The 25,442-nt window shown below is 36.9% G+C and overlaps 1 protein-coding gene across 1 annotated transcript in view; it reads right to left on the bottom strand.

Annotated features, from left to right (window-relative positions):
• The window catches only part of grin2ca (glutamate receptor, ionotropic, N-methyl D-aspartate 2Ca), a gene marked incomplete at its 3' end in the record, with an annotated part of 70,535 nt that extends 57,597 nt beyond the window's left edge, over positions 1-12,938 (bottom strand). Inside the window, exon 1 of the mRNA XM_081361347.1 lies at positions 12,882-12,938. The remainder of the gene's footprint in view (positions 1-12,881) is intronic.
• Positions 12,939-25,442: the final 12,504 nt, after the last annotated feature.

The raw sequence follows: 25,442 nt of genomic DNA, 5'->3' as shown, positions 1-25,442 counted from the left end.
CTGTTCCGCCCGCATCCATTCGTGCTTCCAGGTTGCAGGCAGCTGACTGTACTGTACGGTATGGACAGAATTATCCGGGCAACACACATGGCATTAAAAAAATGAAATAAATATTAACTAATAACTTTTTTCATGTATCATAAAAACAACCCAATGTGCATTAATGTGTCATACGAGGAATTTGGTGATAATATAATTAATATTAATAATATACTTTTCTGTAAAAAGTAAATATTTTGTCTTATTAATATTATATTTCCACCATAAAAATGCGATATGTCATGACCTATCATGTTCAGCAGAAATGAAGGACCTTGCTTCCCACATCTGGGTTGAATATAATATAATATAATATAATATAATATAATATAATATAATATAATATAATATAATATAATATAATATAATATAATATAATTTAATATAATATAATATAATATAATATAATATAATATAATATAATATAATATAATATATAATATAACATAATATACATTACAAAGCGTTTCTAAGGATATCGATTTTTAGAAAGTAGCTGTTTGACTCTGAAATGGCAAACGGGAACATGGTTCATGCAACATTAGCAACACATTATTAGCTGTTTGATAACATAGTCAAGTCAAAGGCTAATCATATTAATTACCGTTATGTGTCCGATGTTATCTAGAGTGATACATAAAACGCATTACCATTCTGATACATCGACTTGACGAGCCTGTGTGAGTGAGTGGAGGCGGGGTTCATTTGTATATTCATGGATCTGGGTATACTAAATGAAGCAAGGGTGCTATTTTAAGGCATGAATAAACATCTCAATATGCCAGTTTGGTGATCAAAGATGAGTTTTGAGGGATAAAATGATCATCTACAGGGGGACTTTAAAATATTTATTCAGTATAGATATAGATAGATGGTGTATCTGCTCACGCTAACCTTCCAAACCATGGCCCTCTAAATTGAACCCACAAAGCCTTAACTACAATGTCACACCACACAACCAATGCTCTCAATGTGGTTTCTTTAGTTGCCCTGCATCTTCTTATGCGCTTATCACAGTATACTTAACTCTAGGTTAAAGGGTTAGTTCACCCAAAAATGAAAATTCTGTCAGTAATTACTCACCCTCATGTTGTTCCAACCGCGTAAGACCTTCGTTCATCTTCGGAACACAAATTAAGATATTTTTGATTAAATCTGAGAGTTGTCTCACTCCTCCATAGGCTTTCAGAGGGACCGAAACTTGCTGGCCCAGAAAAGTTATTAAAGAGATCGTGAATATAGTCCAAGTGACTACAGTGGCTTAATCCTAAGTATATCAAGCGATGATAATACTTTTTGTGCGCAAAAACAAACAAAAATAACGACTTTATTCCACTATTCATTTCCTTCTCTCTGGGCCTCGTAGTGTTTTTGCGCTGTGCGTCTGTGTTGCACGTCATCACGCATCACACACATGACCAGCTTCGGCCAATTGTGAGCCTACGTGGTGACGTGTAACACAGACGCGCTATGCAAAAACACTACGTGAACCAACTAGAGGTCCAGAGAGAAGGAAATGAATAGTGGAATAAAGTCGTTATTTTTGTTTGTTTTTGCGCACAAAAAGTATTCTCGTCGCTTGATAAACTTAAGATTGAGCTACTGGAGTCACTTGGACTATATTAACGATCTCTTTAATAACTTTTCTGGGCCGGCAAGTTTCGGTCCCTCTGGAAGCCTATGGAGGAGTGAGACAACTCTCAGATTTAATAAAAAATATCTTAATTTATATTCCGAAGATGAACGAAGGTCTTACGCGGTTGGAACAACATGAGGGTGAGTACGGTAATTACTGACAGAATTTTCATTTTTGGGTGAACTAACCCTTTAAGGCAACTTTAAGGTACAGTATACAGCCCAAGGTATACAATGTGAATTACTAACCCAAGGTTAAGCATAAGCAGTGAAACACAGTACAAGGTAACCCAGGATTGTGTTAACCCAGGGTTTAAAATGACCCCAATGAAAAGCCCATTACGCATCATGACACATGACTGGCCTAGAGACTTTTTGCTGATTCTCTTGTGGTATTGTGTTTGACAGTGTATTTTAGCATGTGCACGTGCTCACAGGGCTCTCATTAAGGCTGCTGCATGACTGTGGCTTAACGAGCCATTAAAGAGCCATTAAGACTCATTAAAGCACAGTCATGCAGCAGTCGTGCTGGCTTAACATGACACTGAGTGATTCTGAGAGCTGCTGCAGGTTATCAAATGCCTCACAAGGTGACTGATCCAACATTGTACGGCCCCTTAGAACTTCTCTACGTCCAAATCTTACTGCATTTGAATGCATACAAATTAATGTCTCTTCATTTTTCTCATTTAATAGAGATCAAATGACATCTTTAGTCACCGGCAGTCACAAAGAACCAGATTAAAATAGAGGTTTGACCTTGATCTGTATTGGCAGATACCAGATGTAATTGCAATAAGGTTTTTACATTATCTAAACAAAATATGAGTGGTGTTTGCCTGTGCATGCCAACACAATGCTAAGATGTTCTGGGTGGTTGCCAGGATGTTGCTATGAGGTTGCTAAGGTGTACAGTTTTTAAGTGGTTGCTAGCTGGTAATTTACTATTCCAAGCCAAAAGAGTCTCTTTTTGACATTCCAGTTCCTCCTTCAGGGTGTTTTACTGTACACAAATAATAATAGCGTAAATAATAAAAGGGCTAAAAGCACACTGGGGTAAAAGACACGTTCTAAACCACTAGATGGCACAAAAACTTGCCACAGCTCTTACCCCTTATGTGGGGTAAAAGGCGCACCTTGCCTCATACCTCATACATTTATAAGATTTTTAAACAAACAATCCACTTTTATGATTTATTTTCACATTTAATATGTGGCTCCATCAATGCTCAATACAAAAAAAAAATTTTTTCTGCAATCATACACTATATGAGTAGTGAAAAACACATTTTTCTTAGGGTGTGCGTGTGCCTATAGCCCTGTTGTACCCTATACAGTATATGACACTTAGAAAAGTATTATCACTCAACAACCCAATTGTAATTGGTTGTAATATCAAACCACAATTTGATAGATCATAAACTCACAAATATGCGCTGAAGTTTAAGAAGTTATTAGCTAACTGCTACAACCCAACTATCTTGTTTAGTGTGGCATTTTTAACTAACAAGGCTATCTATTTTCCCCTTAATTACACTTATGACATCCACTAATAAATAATGATATGAGTTCATAGATGGGTTCTGTGACATGACAGTCACAGATGTGTCGAGAAATGTGACATTTTCACCACATTTTCTAATTATTATGCATGCATTTTTTATGACCTGATATTCATTGAGAGGCCAGATGGAATATTTGTACTTCTAAAAATTAATTTGTCACACCATTTAGTGTGTTGGGGGGGGGGGGGGGGGGTAATACCAGTTCCAAGTTCCAAAATGTCCACATTTTTGGGGCAGTTCAATCAAAAAAATGACCATCACCGGTTCTTTCATCACAATTCCAATAGAAGGTCAGTCAAGATCAGTGCATTGTCGGAGAAAGTATTTCCAAACAGTGTGCTCTGTTTTAAACTGCACATTTAGAAAACTGCAAAATGTAAATGATAAAATGAAGCTAAGAAAAAAAAACCTTGGTAACCGTTTGCAGCATCAAAAATATCACATTTACATAATTTTGTCTTAAAATCTCAATATAGAAAACAAAGGTTACAACAAGCTTCTTCACACTGCTTCTCTCTCATCAGCATTAATCTTGATCATCAGAAAGGACATGGATCTGATCCTGGACCAGCGCCTAGGACTTTCTGTAAAGATCTCTATTAACCCAGAGTCCTAGAAGGATGCAAAGAGTCCATCCATCAAGATCCTTTCCCCCAAACACATTTCTCACTCAATGTCAACCTTCTTAGCACAACAAGCCGATTTTCTTTTTCTTTTTTTGGTCTGTTTTTGCGTGAGAGTGAGGATTTTTTTCCCAGGCTGTTTAACTGTAATAACATCTGAAAGGCAGCAGATTACGCTGGAATTGAAAATGTGTCGCAGGGGCAACGATCCATTTTACTTGACACATGTAGCCGTAGACTCCATATATCTTATATGGCACCACTGTTAACGCTAAACTCTAGTGCATGTTGGGTTATGGTGCGCAGCAAAACCATACTGAGTTTTCTTGTTAAATAGATACATACATATGTGTGTGTGTGTGTGTGTGTGTGTGTGTGTGTGTGTGTGTGTGTGTGTGTGTGTGTGTGTGGGCTATTTGGAGTGTGGGATCATGATAAAACGGCCTTAAGCCGAGGTTGTGGCATCCGCCACAGAATCTCCCCTCATCCAGATGTCATCAGACTGCTTTAACAGCAGCATATCTGCTTCACTCGGCTCACGCACAACACTCGCTTTCTCCAACTCGCACTACCACAAACCCACTCGCACAGAATAATCCGCGTGTAAACATAGGCTACCACTTTGTTTTGTAATCTGGCTTGTGGATTGACACCCATCCGACATGTGTTGAAAACATAGTGACCTTTTGCAGAGGGAAGGGACACAGCAGTGTTAGATACATCTCTGAAGTGTAAAAAATTACTTGATTTTACTAAGTAATTATATACTACTATACTAATATGATTATTTCACAATTTTATTTTTTTTCAGTTCTGTCATTTTACTCACCCTTATGTCGTTTCAAACCTGTAAGACTTTCGTTCATTTTCGGAACACAAATCAAGATATTTTTAATGAAATCTGAGCGATTTCTGTCCCTCCATTAACAGTCTACGCAACTACGACTTTGACACTTCATAAAGTTCATAAAGAGATCATAAAACTAATCCATATGAATTGAGTGGTTCAGTCCAAATTTACTGTATATATGATGAACAAATTAAATTTAGACTTTAATTCACATATGCACACATTCATCGATGCACACATCATTTGTGGTAAAACGAATCTCAAGCATGTTTGCCTGACGTGCGAGAACCAATGAGGTTCATTCTCGTGTTATGCAGCACGTTTGAGCTTCCGCAAGAACCAATGAGGTTCATTCTCGTGTTACGCAGCACGTTTGAGCAGCTTTTGGGGGGCAAAACCAGATAAGAAGTTTGAGAGGTGGCGCCTCGACAAATCTCGCGAGAATCACGGCTTGCTTTACGGCACGACGTCACATACATCAACAACATATGAAGCAGCCTCTATGGAAGACACTAGCACGCATTTCAGACGTGAATCATGGCAGAGTCGACGAAGAAAGCGCGGTCGGAAGAGTGCAGAGACGGCTCTGCGTGAGTGGTATTTACGACAGTAACGTTAAATACAAGTATTCCACAGCGACTCAGAGGGTCGCTGTTTGAGAAAAATGGAAACGGCATAGTGTGCCTTTAAAACTTCAATAAGTTAAAGAATTAAGAAAATGAGCTGTAGTTTTAAAATCATAACCATCATCAGAGTCAAAATATACATGTGGGTGATTGCCAGGGTATTGCTATGCTGTTTCTAAGGTGTTCTGTGATTTTAGTACATTATGCAGTTGCTAGGGTGTTGCTAGGGTAGTTGCTACAGTAGGTGGTTGTTTACACTAAAAACAATTGTTAACCAAAAAATGTGGTAATACTGAATGAATTAATAGACCTTAAGTCAAAAATACTTTTCAACAAAGCTAAATACATTAGGATACACCATGAAAACTAAATTTAAGGGTAGTAAGGTAGTAACAAAAAGGTAGTAACAAATGCAGATTACGGCTTTTTATAGTGTACTCAACAAGTCAAACATGTCACATGATATAATGTCATGAGTCACCCGCGCGAGTTTAAAAATTAGAGTTAGTGATTTGAACAAACTCTTAACCTTAAGTATGAACAATAAACAGCGTCTCTGTAAATGCAAATTGTAAATATATTTCCCAATACATTCACTTGTAAAAAGTAAATATCACATATCACAGATATAATATTGACACTGCAACACTGCAGTGCAGGGGAGCAGGGATATGCTTTGGTTTCTGCTGTTGGTTTCTTTGCATCCTACAACGTTGTGTTTCTTACCTGCCAGAGGACATTATAGTGGACAGGGTGCACTTGGATTGCATTCTGAATACAAATACAAGCACGTGTTTTGTTGACAGTAACACCTGAGCGTGCCAAAGGAGGTTCCCCGCTTCCGAACTTAGAGAGAGACGTGCGTTATCAATTTCCACCTGCAGTTGAAGGAGAAATGTTCATTTCCTGCCCGTTTCTCAAAGGAATTACACTGATTGACAGATGATGTGGCCATGGGAGCTTGTTGCTTAAGAAATGTACAATTTCCACTACATGACCTTGGAGCAATAATGCAAACTCTGCTTTTTCATCTGTCCCACACCGGGTGTGTCATGGTTGTCATTTAATCAGGTTGGGTTGAACTCATTAGCATCACTAACCTCTCTCCTTTTTAAAACAAGTTCATATAAAAAAGATCTATCTATCTATCTATCTATCTATCTATCTATCTATCTATCTATCTATCTATCCATCCATCCATCCATCCATCCATCCATCCATCCATCCATCCATCCATCCATCCATCCATCCATCCATCCATCCATCCATCCATCCATCCATCCATCCATCCATCTATCTATCTATCTATCTATCTATCTATCTATCTATCTATCTATCTATCTATCTAAAAGCCTATCACTCTCTCTATCACTCTCTCTATCACTCTCTCTATCACTCTCTCTCTCTATCTATCTATCTATCTATCTATCTATCTATCTATCTATCTATCTATCTATCTATCTATCTATCTATCTATCTGTTGTTCTTTCTGTCTGTCTATCTATCATCTGTCTATCTATTTATCTATCTATTTGGTGGTAGATAAATAAAATGGTAATTTGGTAATTTTGCATTTTTGTATGGTAGTATGCTATCGTGAGCATAAGTTGTAGTTAAAACACATGCTGCATTTGTGACATAAAATAATAATAAAAAAGGCTGAAAGTCTCCGTATTTTGAGAATGTCTGTTAAGTGTCTGTGATGTTGCTGTTAAAGACCCCCTGTGGTGAAAATCAAGTTTTTAATGTTGTTTATATGTCTACGTGGTGTTTTTAATGTGCTTTAAGAAAAAACATGTCTTGTCTCAAAAGAACCAAAGACCGTTTCAAAAACGCAGTTTGAAATCGCGGGTGTTTCTGACGTCACAAACTACCTTGTAACCAATCGCGTGAACGTGCCAGCGGGCTTAGCATATCATTAACCGTGAGACAGCAGGGGAGTCTCGAGAGAAGCCAGGTTATCCCGGTATATTATTTTTAATGATACGAAAAATCGGGTAGATTTAGCAATATAGCGGGTGAATGTTGTTCAAAGCTGTTGATATCATAGTCAAGCAAAAGGCTAATCATAATAATTACCGTTATGTGTCCGACGTTGAGAAAAGACGATACCATTGCAGCGTTTACCTTAGTAAGTTGGCCGAGTGAATCTATGAGCTTGAGTGAGTGGAGGCGGGCTAATTAGCATATTCATGGATCCAAATCTAAATGAATGGATCTAAATGAAGCAAGGGTGTGGAGTTACATTCAAGCTATTTTAAGGCATGGAGAAACGTTTAAATATGTCCTTTTAGTGATCAAAGATGAGTTTTAAGGAATAAATTATTGACTACAGGTGGACTTTAACGAGTTCTCCTCACCGATGGAGTCAGTTTAAGTCATTTAAGCATTTCTAAGCTCTGGGCGACACGTAATGTAAAAACTTGCTGACAAGGCATTGTCATTTATGTTGTGATGCAGCGCTGGATGTTGTTCTTGAGAGACAGATCTCATCAAGCGGTGTGAGCAGAACCAGTCATTCATTTAAAATACTGGACAGCACAACAGTCTTAAAAGAACAGTTCACCCAAAAAAGAAACATTAGCATATATATATATTTTTTTTAGTTTTGGTCAGTTTGGTCACACAAGCTATTGTATGAATTTCCTAATATGTGGAATATAGTGCACAAGCCATCTAGACTCAAGAGCAGCATGAACATTCTGTAAAACATCTGTTAATGTTCACAAAAGAAAGACATGGCTTGAGGGTGAGTAAATTATGCCAGAATTAAAAATTTTGGGTGAACAGCCACAACCATAACTCAAACAGTCATTCAATTTACGGCACTGTCATTGTGGCTTTCAACGTCGTCATCTTCATAAAACCACATCAATTCATTAGACTGCCAGCAAGAACAGCACTACTGCCCCAGTCTAATTCATTTACTGTCTCAGTGCAAAGATTGAATGTCATTCTGTGGCATTAGGTGATCTAGAGACAACATAATGAACGTAATGCAATTCCTCAGCATCAACTGCTGAAATGTTTCAGTCCTACTGCTAAAGTGCGTTTGTTCACCTGGGGTGTGCTGTTGTGTGTGTGATACATTTTAGTGTGAATGTACGTGACACATTTTGTGTGTTTGGTGCGTATATGTGTTGAATGTTCGGGCCGTCGTAGGATTAAGACAACATCTGTTTAGAAATGTCTGTTTGACTGCTGATTTGACCTGTTTGCCTAGTGTGCTGTAAGTCTTTGCCAGGGTGTTGCTATGGAGTTGCTGAGATTAAAATTTAAACAAGCTGTCAACCTTCTGCTATTTTAAAGAGAATAAATGTCTGCAACTAAATGCAAATGCAACTGATTTTAAAGTAAAGAAGAAAGAAAGAAACTCACCACAGGGATATTGTTGTGGGTCGGGTAATGCAAAAATCATATCAGAACAATTGGCTTAATTTTAATTCATTTGTCTGAATTTGAATCAAATTAGCCACATCCCGTAGGAACTTGAACTGGAATTTTAATATAAAGGATGAGGAGTTTACTACACATGTGGTGCATTCTGGGCAATGAAATGTTCTATCTATCTATCTGTATCTCTCTCTCTCTCTCTCTATCTGTCAACCTGCAAACTTCAAACTTTTTGATTTTCTAGTTAAAAATGTGTGATATGAATTTCTTTGGATTTCAATTAATTTTAATTGCATGACTTTACATTCAAATGTGAATTGCATCTGAACTCTGCATCCTGTTTGCTACCTAGATTCAAGTTTTTTTTTTAATTATTAGCAAAGTCCTTTTAGGCAAGTCGTGCCACTCGGCCGCCATCTTGGCAACGCCTCCGGGCAGCTATTTCGGACTAACAAGACCAGGCTCCTATCTAAATGAATGGGCAGAGAGTCAGAACTGCACTTTCACTGGTCACCGGGACATAAAAACTGCATGTATAGAAACAGCAGTAAAATATGATAAAAATCGCTGAAAAAGTTTGATGACTTTGCCCCAAAATAAGTTTTAAAACGCCTTTTTCCCCACAGGTTATACTTTTACTACGCATGCGCAAGGATTCACGTTCACGACACCAACTTCATTCACGTCTCTATCCGGAATGCCGGTGTTGTGCCAAGCACTTAAAAAATTATATGTATTTAAATGTCTGAAGCCTAAAATAAACATTATGTGGTTAAAACGCTGAACAGTTGTGATATAGCCTATGACAAGCGCTGAGTGCGTCCGTCTTTGGCTCAGCGCCAGCCACAGCGCGCAAGCACAGGTTGAATATGGCAGTTATGTCACGTCACTGTACATTCGCTCCTTAGTGGTCAGCTGCTGACTGTTAAAAGCAGATGATTGGCTTTCCAGCGGGAGGGGCGGGACATGTGCATACAACCGCCATCTTTGCCGTTACGGGTTTTCCTTATATAGTTGTATTGAGGATTGAGGAAGTGGCATGTCTCATATAAATTGTCTCTGTTATTAGTCACTGCATTAGTTCAGACATGCATACATCAGTTTCAGTACACAGTTTAGTAAGAAATGGTATAATTTATATTTAGATGAAATCTTGTTTTTATGTAAAGAATCTGATGGGATAAGTGTTGCGTCGTGAGTATTAAGTGTTGCGTTGTGATAAGGTAGACGGGCAGTTCTATTCTGCTTGTGTTTCTGTGTAAGCAGAGAACAGATGCATTGATCCCAGGGTTCGCTGGCTCCGCACTGCACTGACTTGTCCACCACACAACAGGGTGGACGTACACACAGACTCTCTGACATAGAAGCGCACATGGGCATTTGAGAACCAGCACACACTCACCCTCTCCATGTCTTGGCTCACTTTCCCAAGCTCTTCCTCTGATCATTGCTTTTCTTTTTTGGGAAAGATCACTTTGTTCTTAAGATTGTGTGAGCCACTATTACTATTGCTCATACTTAGGCCTATAAAGCCAACTGTCTCACATCTGATAGGCACATTTAAGCCCTCTAAATTATCAACATGATATCATGATATCAACATACTGTCTGCAATCTAGTGTTCATGCCCTCTGCCATCCATCATTTCCGTAAGTAATAGGCCTTTTAAAATAATAAGAACGTTCCCCTTCATGTTGTGGTACACGTGTCTTTTTGCTGTGAAACTTTTACTTTTATATTGTTATCATTACGCTTATATTATGTTATTCTTACGAAATATAGCAATATTTCAAGATGAACACTTACTGGACTGAAACGACATAGAATTTTGAAAAATCATGTTAAAAAAATATGATTTTCAAATATGATACATCAGGACTTCAAGAAATGGAATCTCTCAATCATCATTGTATTGCATTGCTTTATATGCTTTGCCTCCTACATTAAAAACTACAGAGCTTTAATCATAAAATACACATTTAAATATCAACATATTTTTGGAGATACAGAGTGAGACTCTGATATAAGCATTTCATATTTTTGCTCAGTTTGGGCCTCAATAAAATTGAGGTGTTTTTCTTAGTATGAGCTCCTTATTCTTCTATATCATATTATAAGAGCCATAAAAGCCTAATGTATCAGATGTAATACTGAACAAAAAACACATGCAATTTTTGTTTAAATCTTTTTTTCAATATTTTGTCAATAAACTGTTCCATTAAAAAAAAAAAAAAAATCGGACTATTATTTCATATGTCAGGCTTTACAGGGTTAGAGAGTTGAACAAACAAATCAAAAGGAGGGACCTGATCCACAATATCATAGATACTTTTACATTCGGCCAATAAACAACAACCAAAAAGCCAGTCAAAACACCCTGGCAATCACCTAAGAATGAAAAAAAAAAAAAAAACTGGTATTGTTGCGGCACGTTTTGCATGGTCAAACAGCATTTGCAATGTGAACTCTGTCTCATCTGTGAGGAAAAAAATCTGCAAAAATTGTGGCATTAGCTTATCACTGGGACAGTTCCCTCAAAGGTACACCTTTGTGCCTTATTTAACCCTTAAATGGTGCATTTTAGTAACGTAAGGTAATAATATGCCCCCTTAAGGCACTAATATGCACCCTATATGGTACAAAGGTGAATCTTTAAGCCTATTCACACTTATAGCAGGTTAACCTTGAGAAATCTAGTAACCTGTAAGTGATTTCATTTTTTTAAAACCCTGGAAAAATAGACATCTCTGCTGAAAAATAACTGTTCTACACAAGCTGAGAGAGTGTGACACATAAAGCCCAAAGACTGCAAGTCTTAAGTCTGAATGCAGAGAGAACACCTCATAGTCTTGACGTAACAGTCGGCCACTTGACGTAACCGTCCTGCACTTCTACAACGTACACTGTGTCCTTCATAGTACACACACTACAGATGCAGTGCCAACCCTCTCAGATCTTCTGTACATTTCTCAGCAAATATCCTAATAGAAACATCTAAATCCAGACTATGTGCATATAACTAGAACGTACAAAACTTCTTATAATTAAAAGTAAAATCATATATCAGATCACATCTCAGTTCATAAAACACTGTTATAATTCTTCTAACAGAAAAAAAGTATTACTCTGATAGCACTGCTCTAAAGGAGAACGAGGACGCAAGGGCAATCAGGTCATTCTACAAAATCTTTCTACAAAATGATTTTTACTAATCATCTCCTGTTTAACTATGTAATCATTTTTCCCTGAAAAGCATCTCGATATGACTGACAACTGAAGAGCTATAATTATGATTGCGAGGATGTTTTTCTATTTGCCCTGGAGCAAATATTTAGCTGGGCTGTTTCTAATTTTGAAACTGTCACCCACCACTGCGATTTCCTAATAACTTTCCCTCCTCTTTTTCCTGACCATTTTTGTTCAAGATTACTTGTGATTGGATCTGATAGCTTTCACCTTTTGTCTTTTCCAGCCATCTCAAGTACCTCTCTTTCCATTATCCACCTTGCTCTTAGAAGCACCCTCTTCTCACTATGAAAGTGGAACATTATCACAGCTTCAGCGGGACGAATCCCAAATGCGTCAGTGTGTGCTCCTTAATAACTGCTCCCAACAGTAATTACTGAAAGCTGTCATTGCTTCCTATCCAAGATTTCTCAGTTCACCTCTCAACGGAATTCATTTTCTAGCCGCTTTAACATTCCAGCACAGCGACTTTAACGGGAAACGCACTCAATTTGCAGTGAGAAGTGATTGATCTTTGTAGTACCTGCAAGTCGAAAACCACAGAGCGACATACTGCAGAAACGACGTGCTTTAACCTACAGGTTTTTTTGGGGGGGGGGGGGGGGGGGTGATTCGGTCACACTTGTGAAAGAAAACTTTACAATTTCAACAAGCATCCAACCTGTGGGTGCATCGACAGTTTCGCAGCCCTGTCCGAACACAGCCAGGCACTTTCAGGATGATTCATAACACAAACACACTTAGCATTCACACAAATCCTAAATAAATCTGCTGTTAAAACACAGTTATGTCACTAAAAGCAAAAATTAACAGGTGCGCAACTTCAAAAATCCCATTCAAAGTGTTTCTACATGTATGCGTACGCCAGCAACATCCTCTAGCAGAAGTGAAGGTGATCACTTACCTGCTTTGGCAAACCACATCCAGCCCGGACGCCCGACAGCACATTTTCTCCTCCGTGACTCGTCCTGATTTTTTTTCTTCTTCTTCTTTTTTCCCCCGTCCCCCCCTCCTTCTTTCTCTCTCTCGTGGCTCTTGTTTGATACTATTTCAGTGTAGACAGAACAGCCCACTGTGACAGTGGCATGGTCTCTCGCAGTTTTGGCAGAAGGTCACATCATCTTCCGCGAGGGGAGGGTGGGACGGATGGAGAGAGGGGGGAGGAAAAGAGGAGGTGGCGTGGAGAGATGGAGGGAGAGCGGATGCCAGAGGAGAAATGAGAGGCAGGAGACGGCTGTCCACAAGTGTCCTGGTGCAGATGCGCATAGAGCTCTTCGTCCAGGACAGTCACTGGTTAGGTGGACACATGTGTCTTAGCTTCCATTGGACAGGTCCAAGTCTGTCAGCATCTCATCTGCATCTCAAATGAAAAGAAAAAATGAAAAGGTTTATATTTTCTTTAGAAATTCACTATTTTGTGTCCAAAAAACAGGTATAATAGAATTTCGAATTTCCTGTTGATCCATGTGAAAATGAACAAAACGGAAAAGGAATATTCCATGTATTCAGAGTCTCTTTTCAATCCAAAAGAATAAATTGTAACCTTTCGTTTACCTTGTTAACTTGTTTCCGCCTCATTTTTTCCAGTGTAGTCCTCATTCCAGTAAAAGACACCAAGGGTTACTCCAAAAACTGGCAGTTGGAAGAGCACACAGGTGGCACGGGCCGACAGGTGGAGCTTCTTGTTTTAGCAGGCTGTTGATTGCTCGCCAACAGATATTTTAGCTTCTTATTCCCTTGGGTTTGTATTTATTTTCTTGTCTCCTGTAGTTGAAGGTGCCTCATTTCCCCTGACCCCTGATGTTTTTTTGGAGTTGATGTGCTCGTCTGTGGCTGTAGAGAGCAGTTGCGGTTTTCAGATTACTGTAGTTGTAATCCCGGCTCCTTCTGCACTCCATTTCAGAGGCAGGACTTGTGAGCCGTAATCATTATGTGGTAAGGATTTATTCTAACTCTCTCTCTCTCTCTTTATAACCCTCCTCCCTCCGTTCTCCCTTCCTCTAAACCATCTTCTCTCTCTCTTTTTAAATAACTCTTAAACAGATGGCTTCCATGATTTTGAGCCATTTCTACTCTTATTCTTTGAAGTCCAGACATAATATTGGTAGCAATTTCATACTCTTGAGTCGAGAATGCAATACCTTTCAGCAATCGCTACAAATTTTACTTCATAATCTTGTTTATTATAACCGTATACTTTAGTGTACAGCATCTAGTTTGGGTTTTACTACCAATAGCTGCTGTAGCCCTAATAGAAGTTTCACTCTGTGCTAAAGCTCAGGAGGTGGATTCATCTCGCTGGACTCATTTTTTATATGGTTAAAAGCAGTATTAAGCAGTTTGAGAGGCATTCGAGAAATTATGTTTGAATTATGCAAATACACATACACATACATGCAAGCAAACATCATGCTGTACATTCCGTTCAAAAGTCTGGGGTAAGTAAAAAAGAAAATAATACTTTCATTCAGAAAGCACACATTGATTAAAAGTGACAGAAAAAGACTTAAATAAATGCTGTTCTTTTGAACTTTCTATTCATCAAAGAATCCTGGTGAAAGAAAATATCAGGGTGTCTGCAAAAATATTAAGCAGCACAACTGTTTTCAAGATGATCAACAATGGCAGCTGGAAATTCAGATTTGCCATTACAGGATTAAATTACATTTTAAAATGTATTAAAATAGAAAACATGTTATTTTTTGGAATAAAAGTTACTTGTAGTAATCTTTCACAATATTACAGTTTTCACTGCATTTTAAACAAATAAATGCAGCCTAAAAATCATTCAGATTCCAAAGTTAAATAGTAGTGTTCACCCAACAATGAAAACTGTTATCATTTACTCAGCCTCATGTCATTAAGGCTGTATGACTGTCTTTCTCTGTGGATCACATAACAAGATATTTTGAAGATTGAATCAGCTGTTTTTGCCCATATTATGAAAGTCAACATAGCTCCAAACATAAAAAAGCTCCAAAAAATAGAGCATGAAATGAATCCACTCAACTGAAATATTCCAAGTCTCCTTAAGTGACACAATAACTTTGTATGATCAGATCGAAACAGTCTTTATCAAATCAAAAACACTGATCAATGTTCGCATATGCAGACACATGAAATATGGTGACATAAACCACAAATGTGAATTAAAATCAAACCTAACTTTTCTAGCACACCACATGAGGTTTGGTGTAAATGTTTGAGTATGTGCAAAGGACGCTATAACATGACATATATAACGTCTACTGTCAATGCAGTTTGAGCCAATGATAAAACTGGGGATGTGGGAGTTGAAACTTGTTATTGTTGATTGTTGTGGAAAGAAATGTGAATATAGTGATGGCTAAAAGGCCAATGCACATTGTGCATTGAAATGTCTATCAAGATCCTATGACATATTTCCACTATCGGTGTATGTATATTAAAAAACAGTGCTTTATTAGGCTACTTCTTCAGAAAAAAAAATACTGGAGTAGCTACAAAATTAGACAAATAAAATGGTGATCCAGGTTCGAGGCCTGGGTCCTGATCTCAAAATTTCTTTAAAGAAATTGTTACTTTCATTCAGCAAGGATGCATTAAATTGATCAAAAGTGACAGTAAATACTTTTTCATTATTTGTGCAATGATGTTAAGCAGCACAACTGTTTTCAACACTGAAAATAATAATAAACGTTTCTTGAGCATCAAATTATCATATTAGAATGATTTCTGGAGGATCACGTGACACTGAAGACTGGAGTAATGATACTGAAAATTCAGCTTTGTCATTACATTTTAAAATAAATTTAAATAGAAAACGGTTATTTTAAATTGTAACAATACTTCAAAATATTACTGTGTTTACTGATCAAACAAATGCAGACTTGGTGAGCATAAGAGACTTCTTTCAAAAACATAAAGAATCTTACCAACCCCAAAACTTTGAGCAGTGTACATATTGGTAAGCAAACTTGAATGGCAGTGTAGGCTATATATTGGAAACATAAAGGTTTGCATTTGCTTTTAAAACGTCTTACTCAAAATAATTTGCTTTTGTTTCAGCCTGAAATTAGCTATTTTTGTCTGTGGATAACATAAAAGAGTGAATTACCTCTCAGTAAAGCCCTAACAAGTCCTAGAACATCTTAGAGACTACTTAGCAACGCCTAACTGTCTAACGGCCAAAACGTTTAGGCTACATTTTCTTTAGAAAAATAAGAAAAGTTTTTTTAGTAGGCTATAATTATTTCTATATAAAAAAGAACATATCTGCCTGGAGTAATCCTTTAGCAGTAGCTTTGGTTGGACGTCAGCGCTGATTGTGGCTGTTAGCATGTCAGCAGTAGCCGTTGGCACGTTAGCAGTAGCCGTTGGCGAGTTCAATATTAGCTCAAAAACGTTTGCGGAGCAACGGCAGAAGGGACACAGGAAGACTCGCAGGTGGCCGCAGGACGGAGGAGGACACACATGTCAGGATGAGAGAAAGTGAGAGAGGCAGAGATGGGCATATGCTCTCTCTCCAAGACTTGGCCGCAGCGTTTCACACACTACGCCGTGCGAGCAACAGGAACAACAGGAGAGAGATATAAAAGAGGTAGACGTGTAGAACGGCAGCGCTGGCACGAGTTCCAAATCCTGACACGTAAAGAACGCGTTCTTCCGCGTCATGTGGAATAGTTGGTATTACCTACAGTTTTTCTCGATTGCTTAAACACATTTCTTGAAACTATGCCTCGTATTCTCAAAACAGTTAACACAAATCCATAATGTCTCACCCAATTCCCCAAACATCCTATTTTCAGGTCAAAATGAAGCTCTACACTCAAAACCATTCACTCTTGCTGAAAAACCTAACTTTGCCCTCAGACATCACACACAAGCCCTCACAAACACACACACAACATAGTCTTACACACTGGTGCAATACATTCAAAACAACATTTCCAAAACTGGTAAGTAATGTCGCTTGTGGTTCCCCCCATCACAAACCTTTTCACATGATGACCGCAAAAGACACAACCAATGGATACATTGGCAAATTTTTATTCATTCATGTACACAGTGCAACACACACACACACACACACAAAAATTAAACAAAATAATTCATTCCGCCTCAGCATCCCGTCTTTGGTCTGGGTCAGGCCAGAGAATCTAGTCCACATCACAGGGTATATTGGCCCTAGCCAGGCAGCGGGGGTAAAATCCTCTTGCATGCCTGTTCCCCGCTGGCACGCATCAACTGAAATATTTGGCAGGCTTCTTATTTCATCGTCTCTGTGTCCTAGAAAAATAGAAGTACTCATTACTGTAACTGTATTTTACAGAATGGAAGCATTCAGAGAATCTCAATCTGTATGTGAGGCAATTTGATGCATTTCTTTTTATTACAGTATAGTGCAACAGCTACAGTACATATGTGTTGTAACAGCACATAGTACAGCTCTCAAAAGCTACAGTAGAGAGCCGTCTGAAGTACATCTACTGTACCTGTTTTTCTCCCGGAAGGTTCTTATGGTTGAGGCGACGGTGAAGCGACTCAAATTTGGCCTGACTCGTAGCCTAGCCTCCCTCAGTCATACCATGGACAAAGACATGGGCAACCAGTGTCTTGTCTTGTCTTGCCCCTTCACCTTCACCCTCCTCCTCCTCCTCCTCCTCCTCCACTGCAGTGTCCTCGACCTCTTCCTTCATGTCTTTCTGGATCCATTGTTCCAAAACTGGATGAACTGACTCTGGCCCTTTTATCTATCTATTGAAGGTTCTGATTGGTGTTTCCACTTGGGTAATTGTATGCTAATTTAGCTGAAGCTGTGCTGACTTGAGTTCACAATATTGAATGCTAGTGCTTTTTAAATGACAACATGGTGTAGGCAATGAGAAATTAAGGGATATGTGTGTATAGTTTTGCAGTGACAGTTCAACAAATCTGACTCGTGTGTCAAAACAGGGTAAGTTTATAGTTTAGGGAAATGGGTGTGCTTTTTGATAATGGCGTTATGGTTTTGACATTTTAGTTCAAAAGCCTGGTTATAGTATTTAAGCAATCAAGAAAAACTGTATTAGTCATGGTCTTGACGGAAAACGGTAAAAAGGAGGGGAAAGGGGCAACTTGGCATGGGCCAGATCTCAGGGGAGACGTCCAAATATAGCGAGACGTCTCAGAGTATTGAACAGCAGCTCAGCTTACGTCCTCAAACCTGCTCCAAATGCCCTCTCGCTCTCTATCCTGAAATTTGTCGTTTTCTCTCGTCATAGAAGAAAGCTCAAGATAAAAGTTTATGAAAAGTTTGCCAGAACTTTACCATAGTAAATAGCCTACAGTAGCAAAACATTTTGGTTTTATGGATTTGAACTTAAATTTACAGTAAAAAAAACCCAAACATATTCGATTAACTTGTATAGGCCTATGCCAACCTGCTGAAGTTCTAAAATCTGTTTTGTTCCTTTATACTAATATAGGCTACTGACAAGTTCAACTTCCAAAACACAGGGGATAATAAGTCAAATAAGTTCATCACAAATAGCTTTTCCACAAGCGGAGATAAATACTGATAAATAAAAGGTGCAAACAGTGTACAAAATGCACATAAATACAAAGCACTATCATGGTCACACACAACACTAAAATAACTTGTAATTCTGACTTTATTTTTTGCCATTCTGAGGGACAAAAAAGTTATAAACTCGAAAATTGCGAGAATTAAAGTATGAATTATTGTGAGTTATAAACTCGGAATTGCGAGAAGTCATAATTCAGAGTTTATACCTCGTAATTCTGACTATTTCTCGCAATTTAGGCAAGGCAAGTTTATTTATATGGCACATTTCATACACAGTGGTAATTCAAAGTGCATTACATAAAAAGGATCATAAAATAATCACCAACAAGTGCATAGGAAATAAGAAAAACTAAATATAAGACATTGATTTCAAATGTATTAAATCCGTTATAAAAAGAATGAGAAGAGGAAACCTATAAAGTGCAATCAGTCGGACGTGGCACAGTGCTCATTCAGTAAATGCACAGCTAAGCAGATGTGTTTTGAGTCTTGAATGTGGAGCTGTTGGAGCACATCTGATCTCTTCTGAGAGCGGCATGGTTCCAGCTACGGCTGGCATAATGGCTAAAAGCGGACTTGCCTTGCTTTGAGTGAACCCATAGTATTTCTGACTTGATCCTGATGATCCGAGTGATCTGGTTTATATTCAGTGAGCATATCTGCGATGTACCGAGGTCCTAGGCCATTGAGTGATTTGCAAACAAGTCATATACTTTAAAGTCCATTCTAAATGCACCTGGAAGCCAGTGTAAAGACCTGAGGACTGGTTTGATGTGACTGGGTTGCAGCTGCAACTGTCTTATGGTCTTTTTGTGAAGGCCAGTGAGGAGTTGATTACAATAGTCCACGCTGCTGGTGATGAAAGCATGAACAAGTTTATCTAAGTCTTGACTTGAAACAAAACATCTAATTCTTGCAATATTTTTTAGATAAGATGCTGATTTAGTTATTGCTTTGACATGACCACTGAAACTAAGGTCCGACTCCAAAATCACACCAAGATTCCTGACTTTATTTATTTTTTTGGACCACTAGAGTATTCACCTTGAGAATTTCATCTTTGTTTCCATATCCAATGACTTCATTTTTTCTCTTTGTTTAACTGAAGAAAGTTTAGGCACATCTAACTGTTAACTTAATTTATGCATTGGCACAGGGAGTCTTTGGCAATGGGGCTGTAATCTGTAATGGCAACGGGGCTGTAATGGGGCATTGACAATGGAGCTGTAATCGTTAGGCGATAGGGCTAAGGAGATCTGCATAGCTGTGGTAAGCAATTTGGTTCTTTTTTATTATTTGGACCATAGATTGGACACCAGTGGGACCATAAGTTAAACAGGAGTGGTGCAAGAATTGAGCCTTGCAAGACTCCGCATGTCAAGGATGTTCACTTAGACTTATGGTCACCTATGTTCACAGTAACTCCTCCCTTATTATGACCTGAACCATTTGAGGACTATCCCAGAAAAACCTAGTTTATAACTCACAGTTCTGACTTTTTCTTGCTATTCAATTTATAGCTCCTTATTCTGACTTTATTTCTCACTATTCAGTTTATATCTCGCAATTCAGACTTTATTTCTCGCAATTTAGAGTTTATAACTCGCAATTCTGACTATATTTCTCGCTATTCGGTATATATCTCGCAATTCTGACTTTATTTCTCGCAATTCTGTATATATCTCGCAATTCTGACTTTATTTCTCACAATTTAGAGTTTATAACTCGCAATTCTGACTATATTTCTCGCTATTCCATATATATCTCGCAATTCTGACTTTATTTCTCGCAATTCGGTATATATCTCACAATTCTGACTTTATTTCTCGCAATTTAGAGTTTATAACTCGCAATTCTGACTATATTTCTCGCTATTTGGTATATATCTCGCAATTCAGACTTTATTTCTCGCAATTTAGAGTTTATAACTCGCAATTCTGACTTTATTTCTCGCAATTTAAAGTTTATAACTCGCAATTCTGACTTTATTTCTCGCAATTCGGTATATATCTCGCAATTCTGACTTTATTTCTCGCAATTTAGAGTTTATAACTCGCAATTCTGACTTTATTTCTCGCTATTCAGTATCTCGCAATTCTGACTTTATTTCTCGCTATTCTGTTTATGATTTGCAATTCTGACTTTATTTCTCGCTATTCTGTTTATAACTCGCAATTCTGACTTTATTTCTCGCTATACTGTTTATAATTCGCAATTCTGATTATTTCTCGCTATTCTATATATATCTCGCAATTCTGACTTTATTTCTCGCTATTTGGTTTATATCTCGCAATTCAGACTTTATTTCTAGCAATTTAGAGTTTATAACTCGCCATTCTGACTTTATTTCTCGCTATTTGGTTTATATCTCGCAATTCAGACTTTATTTATAGCAATTTAGAGTTTATAACTCGCCATTCTGACTTTATTTCTCGCTATTTGGTTTATAATTCGCAATTCTGATTATTTCTCGCTATCCTGTATATATCTCGCTATTTGGTTTATATCTCGCAATTCAGACTTTATTTATAGCAATTTAGAATTTTTATAACTCGCCATTCTGACTTTATTTCTCGCTATTTGGTTTATAATTCGCTATTCTGTATATATCTCGCTATTTGGTTTATATCTCGCAATTCAGACTTTATTTCTAGCAATTTAGAGTTTATAACTCGCCATTCTGACTTTATTTCTCGCTATTTGGTTTATATCTCGCAATTCTGACTTTAATTCTCGCTATTCGGTTTATAACTCACGATTCTGACTTTATTTCTTGCTATTCTGTTTATATTTTGCAATTCTGACTTTATTTCTCGCTATTCTTCTGTTTATATTTTGCAATTCTGACCTTATTTCTCGCTATTCTTCTGTTTATAACTCAAAATTCTGACTTTATCGCTATTCGGTTTATAACTCACAATTATGACTTTCTTTCTCGCTATTTGGTTTATAACTCACAGTTCTGACTTTATTTCTTGCTATTCTGTTTATATTTTGCAATTCTGACTCCATTTCTCGTTATTCGGTATATATCTCGCAATTCTGACTTTATTTCTCGCTATTTGGTTTATATCTCGCAATTCAGACTTTATTTCTAGCAATTTAGAGTTTATAACTCGCCATTCTGACTTTATTTCTCGCTATACTGTTTATAATTCGCAATTCTGATTATTTCTCGCTATTCTGTATATATCTCGCAATTCTGACTTTATTTCTCGCTATTTGGTTTATATCTCGCAATTCAGACTTTATTTCTAGCAATTTAGAGTTTATAACTCGCCATTCTGACTATTTCTCGCTATTTGGTTTATAATTCGCAATTCTGATTATTTCTCGCTATTCTGTATATATTTCGCAATTCTGACTTTATTTCTCGCTATTTGGTTTATATCTCGCAATTCAGACTTTATTTCTAGCAATTTAGAGTTTATAACTCGCCATTCTGATTTTATTTCTCGCTATTTGGTTTATATCTCGCAATTCTGACTTTAATTCTCGCTATTCTGTTTAAAAACTCACAATTCTGACTTTATTTCTTGCTATTCTGTTTATATTTTGCAATTCTGACTTTATTTCTCGCTATTCTTCTGTTTATATTTTGCAATTCTGACCTTATTTCTCGCTATTCTTCTGTTTATAACTCAAAATTCTGACTTTATCGCTATTCGGTTTATAACTCACAATTATGACTTTCTTTCTCGCTATTTGGTTTATAACTCACAGTTCTGACTTTATTTCTTGCTATTCTGTTTATATTTTGCAATTCTGACTCCATTTCTCGTTATTCGGTTTATATCTCGCAATTCTGACTTTATTTCTCGCTATTCTGTTTATAGCTCATTCTGGCTTTATTTCTCGTTGTTCGGTCTATAACTTCTAATTCTAACTTTATTTCTCGCTGTTCAGTTTATAACTCGTAATTCTGACTTTCTCGCAATTTAGTTTAGAACTCACAATTCTGACTTTCTCGCAATTCTGACTTTATTTCTCGCTATTCTGTTTATAGCTCATTCTGGCTTTATTTCTCGTTGTGCGGTCTATAACTTCTAATTCTAACTTTATTTCTCGCTGTTCAGTTTATAACTCGTAATTCTGACTTTCTCGCAATTTAGTTTAGAACTCACAATTCTGACTTTCTCGCAATTCTGACTTTATTTCTCGCTATTCTGTTTATAGCTCATTCTGGCTTTATTTCTCGTTGTTCGGTCTATAACTTCTAATTCTAACTTTATTTCTCGCTGTTCAGTTTATAACTCGTAATTCTGACTTTCTCGCAATTTAGTTTAGAACTCACAATTCTGACTTTCTCGCAATTCCGAGAATTATAACATATGAACACGGAATTGCGAGAAAAATGTTGTAAACCCAGAGGAAATGGAATCCTGAGTTATCTTGCTTCACGTTTCACACAGCTAATTTACACGGGTTAACAATTAATGCATGGATTGACGAACACAGCTCTCGACCATTTTTACAAAGACTCTGACATTGTGGATTCTCATTTTATATAATACATGTTTGTATATCGACAGTACTGTTACGTTTTTCCTGAATGGACTTTTCGCACAAAAAGTAAGAATGCTTCTAAATTACAAGGGTGAAACGTTCCTCTACCTGGGGTTAAAATAAGGTTTAGAAGAACGATGATAAGGGCAGTGTGAAAAGCCACAAGTGTGTTTTGTCTCATCAGTTCAGTTTGAAAACTCTGAAATCCCCTCTGCATCTGCAATAACACTTGTGGGTTAAACAGACATGTAGCACATGGCAACAAAACAGATAAAAAAAAAAAAAGACTGATTAAAAATGACCAGTGTTAATTTAGGAAAATTTAGAAAGAAAAGCATTTACTCTAACTTCAAAAGTTCAGTGATAATTAAAGACACTTTTGGTCAAGAAGCTGTCATGATGTACTGATTTTACTGTTGTCACTTTAAGTTTAAGATGCTTAGCATCTACTAACTGCAGCTGTTGTGAGAGGGCCTGTTGTTCAGTGACATTTCTCCAGTCCAAAAACTCATCCAGTCCTAAGCAATCAAAAACAGTTATGTCATTAAGCATCTGTTCAAACTTCTACAGCCAAGTTCTGAAAGTTGTTTGATATTGCCAAAACAAATACAATTCAATTGGGCTCTTCTTTAAACTAGATGAACACAAAAATTAAGGATCCAAAATAAGTTTTTTTTTTTTTGCAGCAATGCCATAGATGAACCATTTTTAGGTTATAAAAGAACCTTTGAGAGTTTAATTTTTTCTTAGTTTGAAGAACATAATCTAAAGAAAAATGGTCTACTATATATATATATATATATATATATATATATATATATATATATATATATATATATATATATATATATATATATATATAAAAAACACCTTCCAGTTTTAGGGATGTTAAAGGGTCTTCTTTAAATCATGAATGCTAATAAAGAAACATTATTTTGAAGAGAGTAAAATTAAAGTGAATACACTAGGTTTTATAAACTACCAGCTTTCTGCTTTGTCTAATGTCAATAATTGTAAAATGTCTCTTGTCCTGTGATGTGTGTGCCAGCATTACTGAAAAAAAACAACAACAACAAAAAAAACCTTTCCTCCTACACATTTGGTCTTACTTCAACCACAAGCAATGTTATACTGCCCCCTATTGATGGTCCAACATGGCACCTCCCCTAAATAGTTGCCTGTGTATGGAAAAAAATATTTATTCTATTTGAATAAATCTATTTGAAAGACAGCTCTGTGGTCTGACTGAAAATTTCCACCAGACCTTCTAAACTTCTCTCTACAGTGAACACTCCTGTAGTGCTAACCACGTGTGTGTGTGTGTGTGTGTGTGTGTGTGTGTGTGTGTGTGTGTGTGTGTGTGTGTGTGTGTGTGTGTGAAAGTAGTCTCTTAATGTTACCAAGGCTGCATTTATTTGATCAGAAATACAGTAAAAACAGTAATACTGTGAAATATTATTACATTTTAAATTAAAACTGGTTTCTGTTGTAATATATTTTAAAATGTAATGCATTCCTGTGATGGTAAAGCTGAATTTTCAGCATCATTACTCCAGTCTTCAGTGTCACATGATCCTTCAGAAATCATTCTAATATGATGATTTGATGCTCAAGAATCTTTTCTTATTATTATCATTGTCAAACACAGTTGTGCTGCTTAATATTTTTTGTGGAAACTGATTTTTTTCAGGATTCTTTGATGAATAGAAAATTCAAAAGAACAGCATTTATAAATATATATATTTTTAGTAATGTTTATTAATTTCATAAATGTCTTTACGGTCTTCTTTTGATCAATTTAATGTGCCTTTGCTAAATAAAAGTATTAATTTCTTTTTTTCTTTTTTAAATCTTACATACCCCAAGCTTTTGAATGGCAGGGTATCATGATCTCCACCCCACCCTACCCCACCCCACAATTATTATAAAATAATAATAATAAATATTAAACTTATTAAATACAAATTATTAAATAATTACTTTAAAAAAAACTCAATAATGATAAATACATAACAGATTTCTGAAGAATCATGTGACACTGGAGACTGAAGTAACTGAAAATTCAGTTGCTTCTTAGTACCACCAAAAGTTTCTGGCTTTGCCTTTCTTTTTTTTCTCGATATTGATGAGCTGCTTTTCTCAGAAATGTCTGAGGCATATAATGTGACAGTCTGACAGGAAAGTACCTTGGCCAGTAAATGCATGAACCCCCTCTCATTACCACATGTGATGTTTCTTTGTCACGTTTGCTTTTTTTTTTTTTTGGGCAGGATATCACACTTACGAACTGCAGTTAGGTTGTTAGCAAGACACCTACAACAACATAGATGTGAAACTGCAGGATTTAAGAGTGCTTGAGGAAAAAAACCTACAACTTGATATAACTACATATTTAAAACAGTTCACAATTTT

This window comes from Scardinius erythrophthalmus (assembly GCF_964197995.2).
Source record: "Scardinius erythrophthalmus genome assembly, chromosome: 1".
In the NCBI taxonomy this organism is placed as follows: Eukaryota; Metazoa; Chordata; class Actinopteri; order Cypriniformes; family Leuciscidae; genus Scardinius; species Scardinius erythrophthalmus.
Note: the sequence above shows the minus strand (reverse complement) of the source record. Positions and strands in the feature narration are given on the sequence as shown.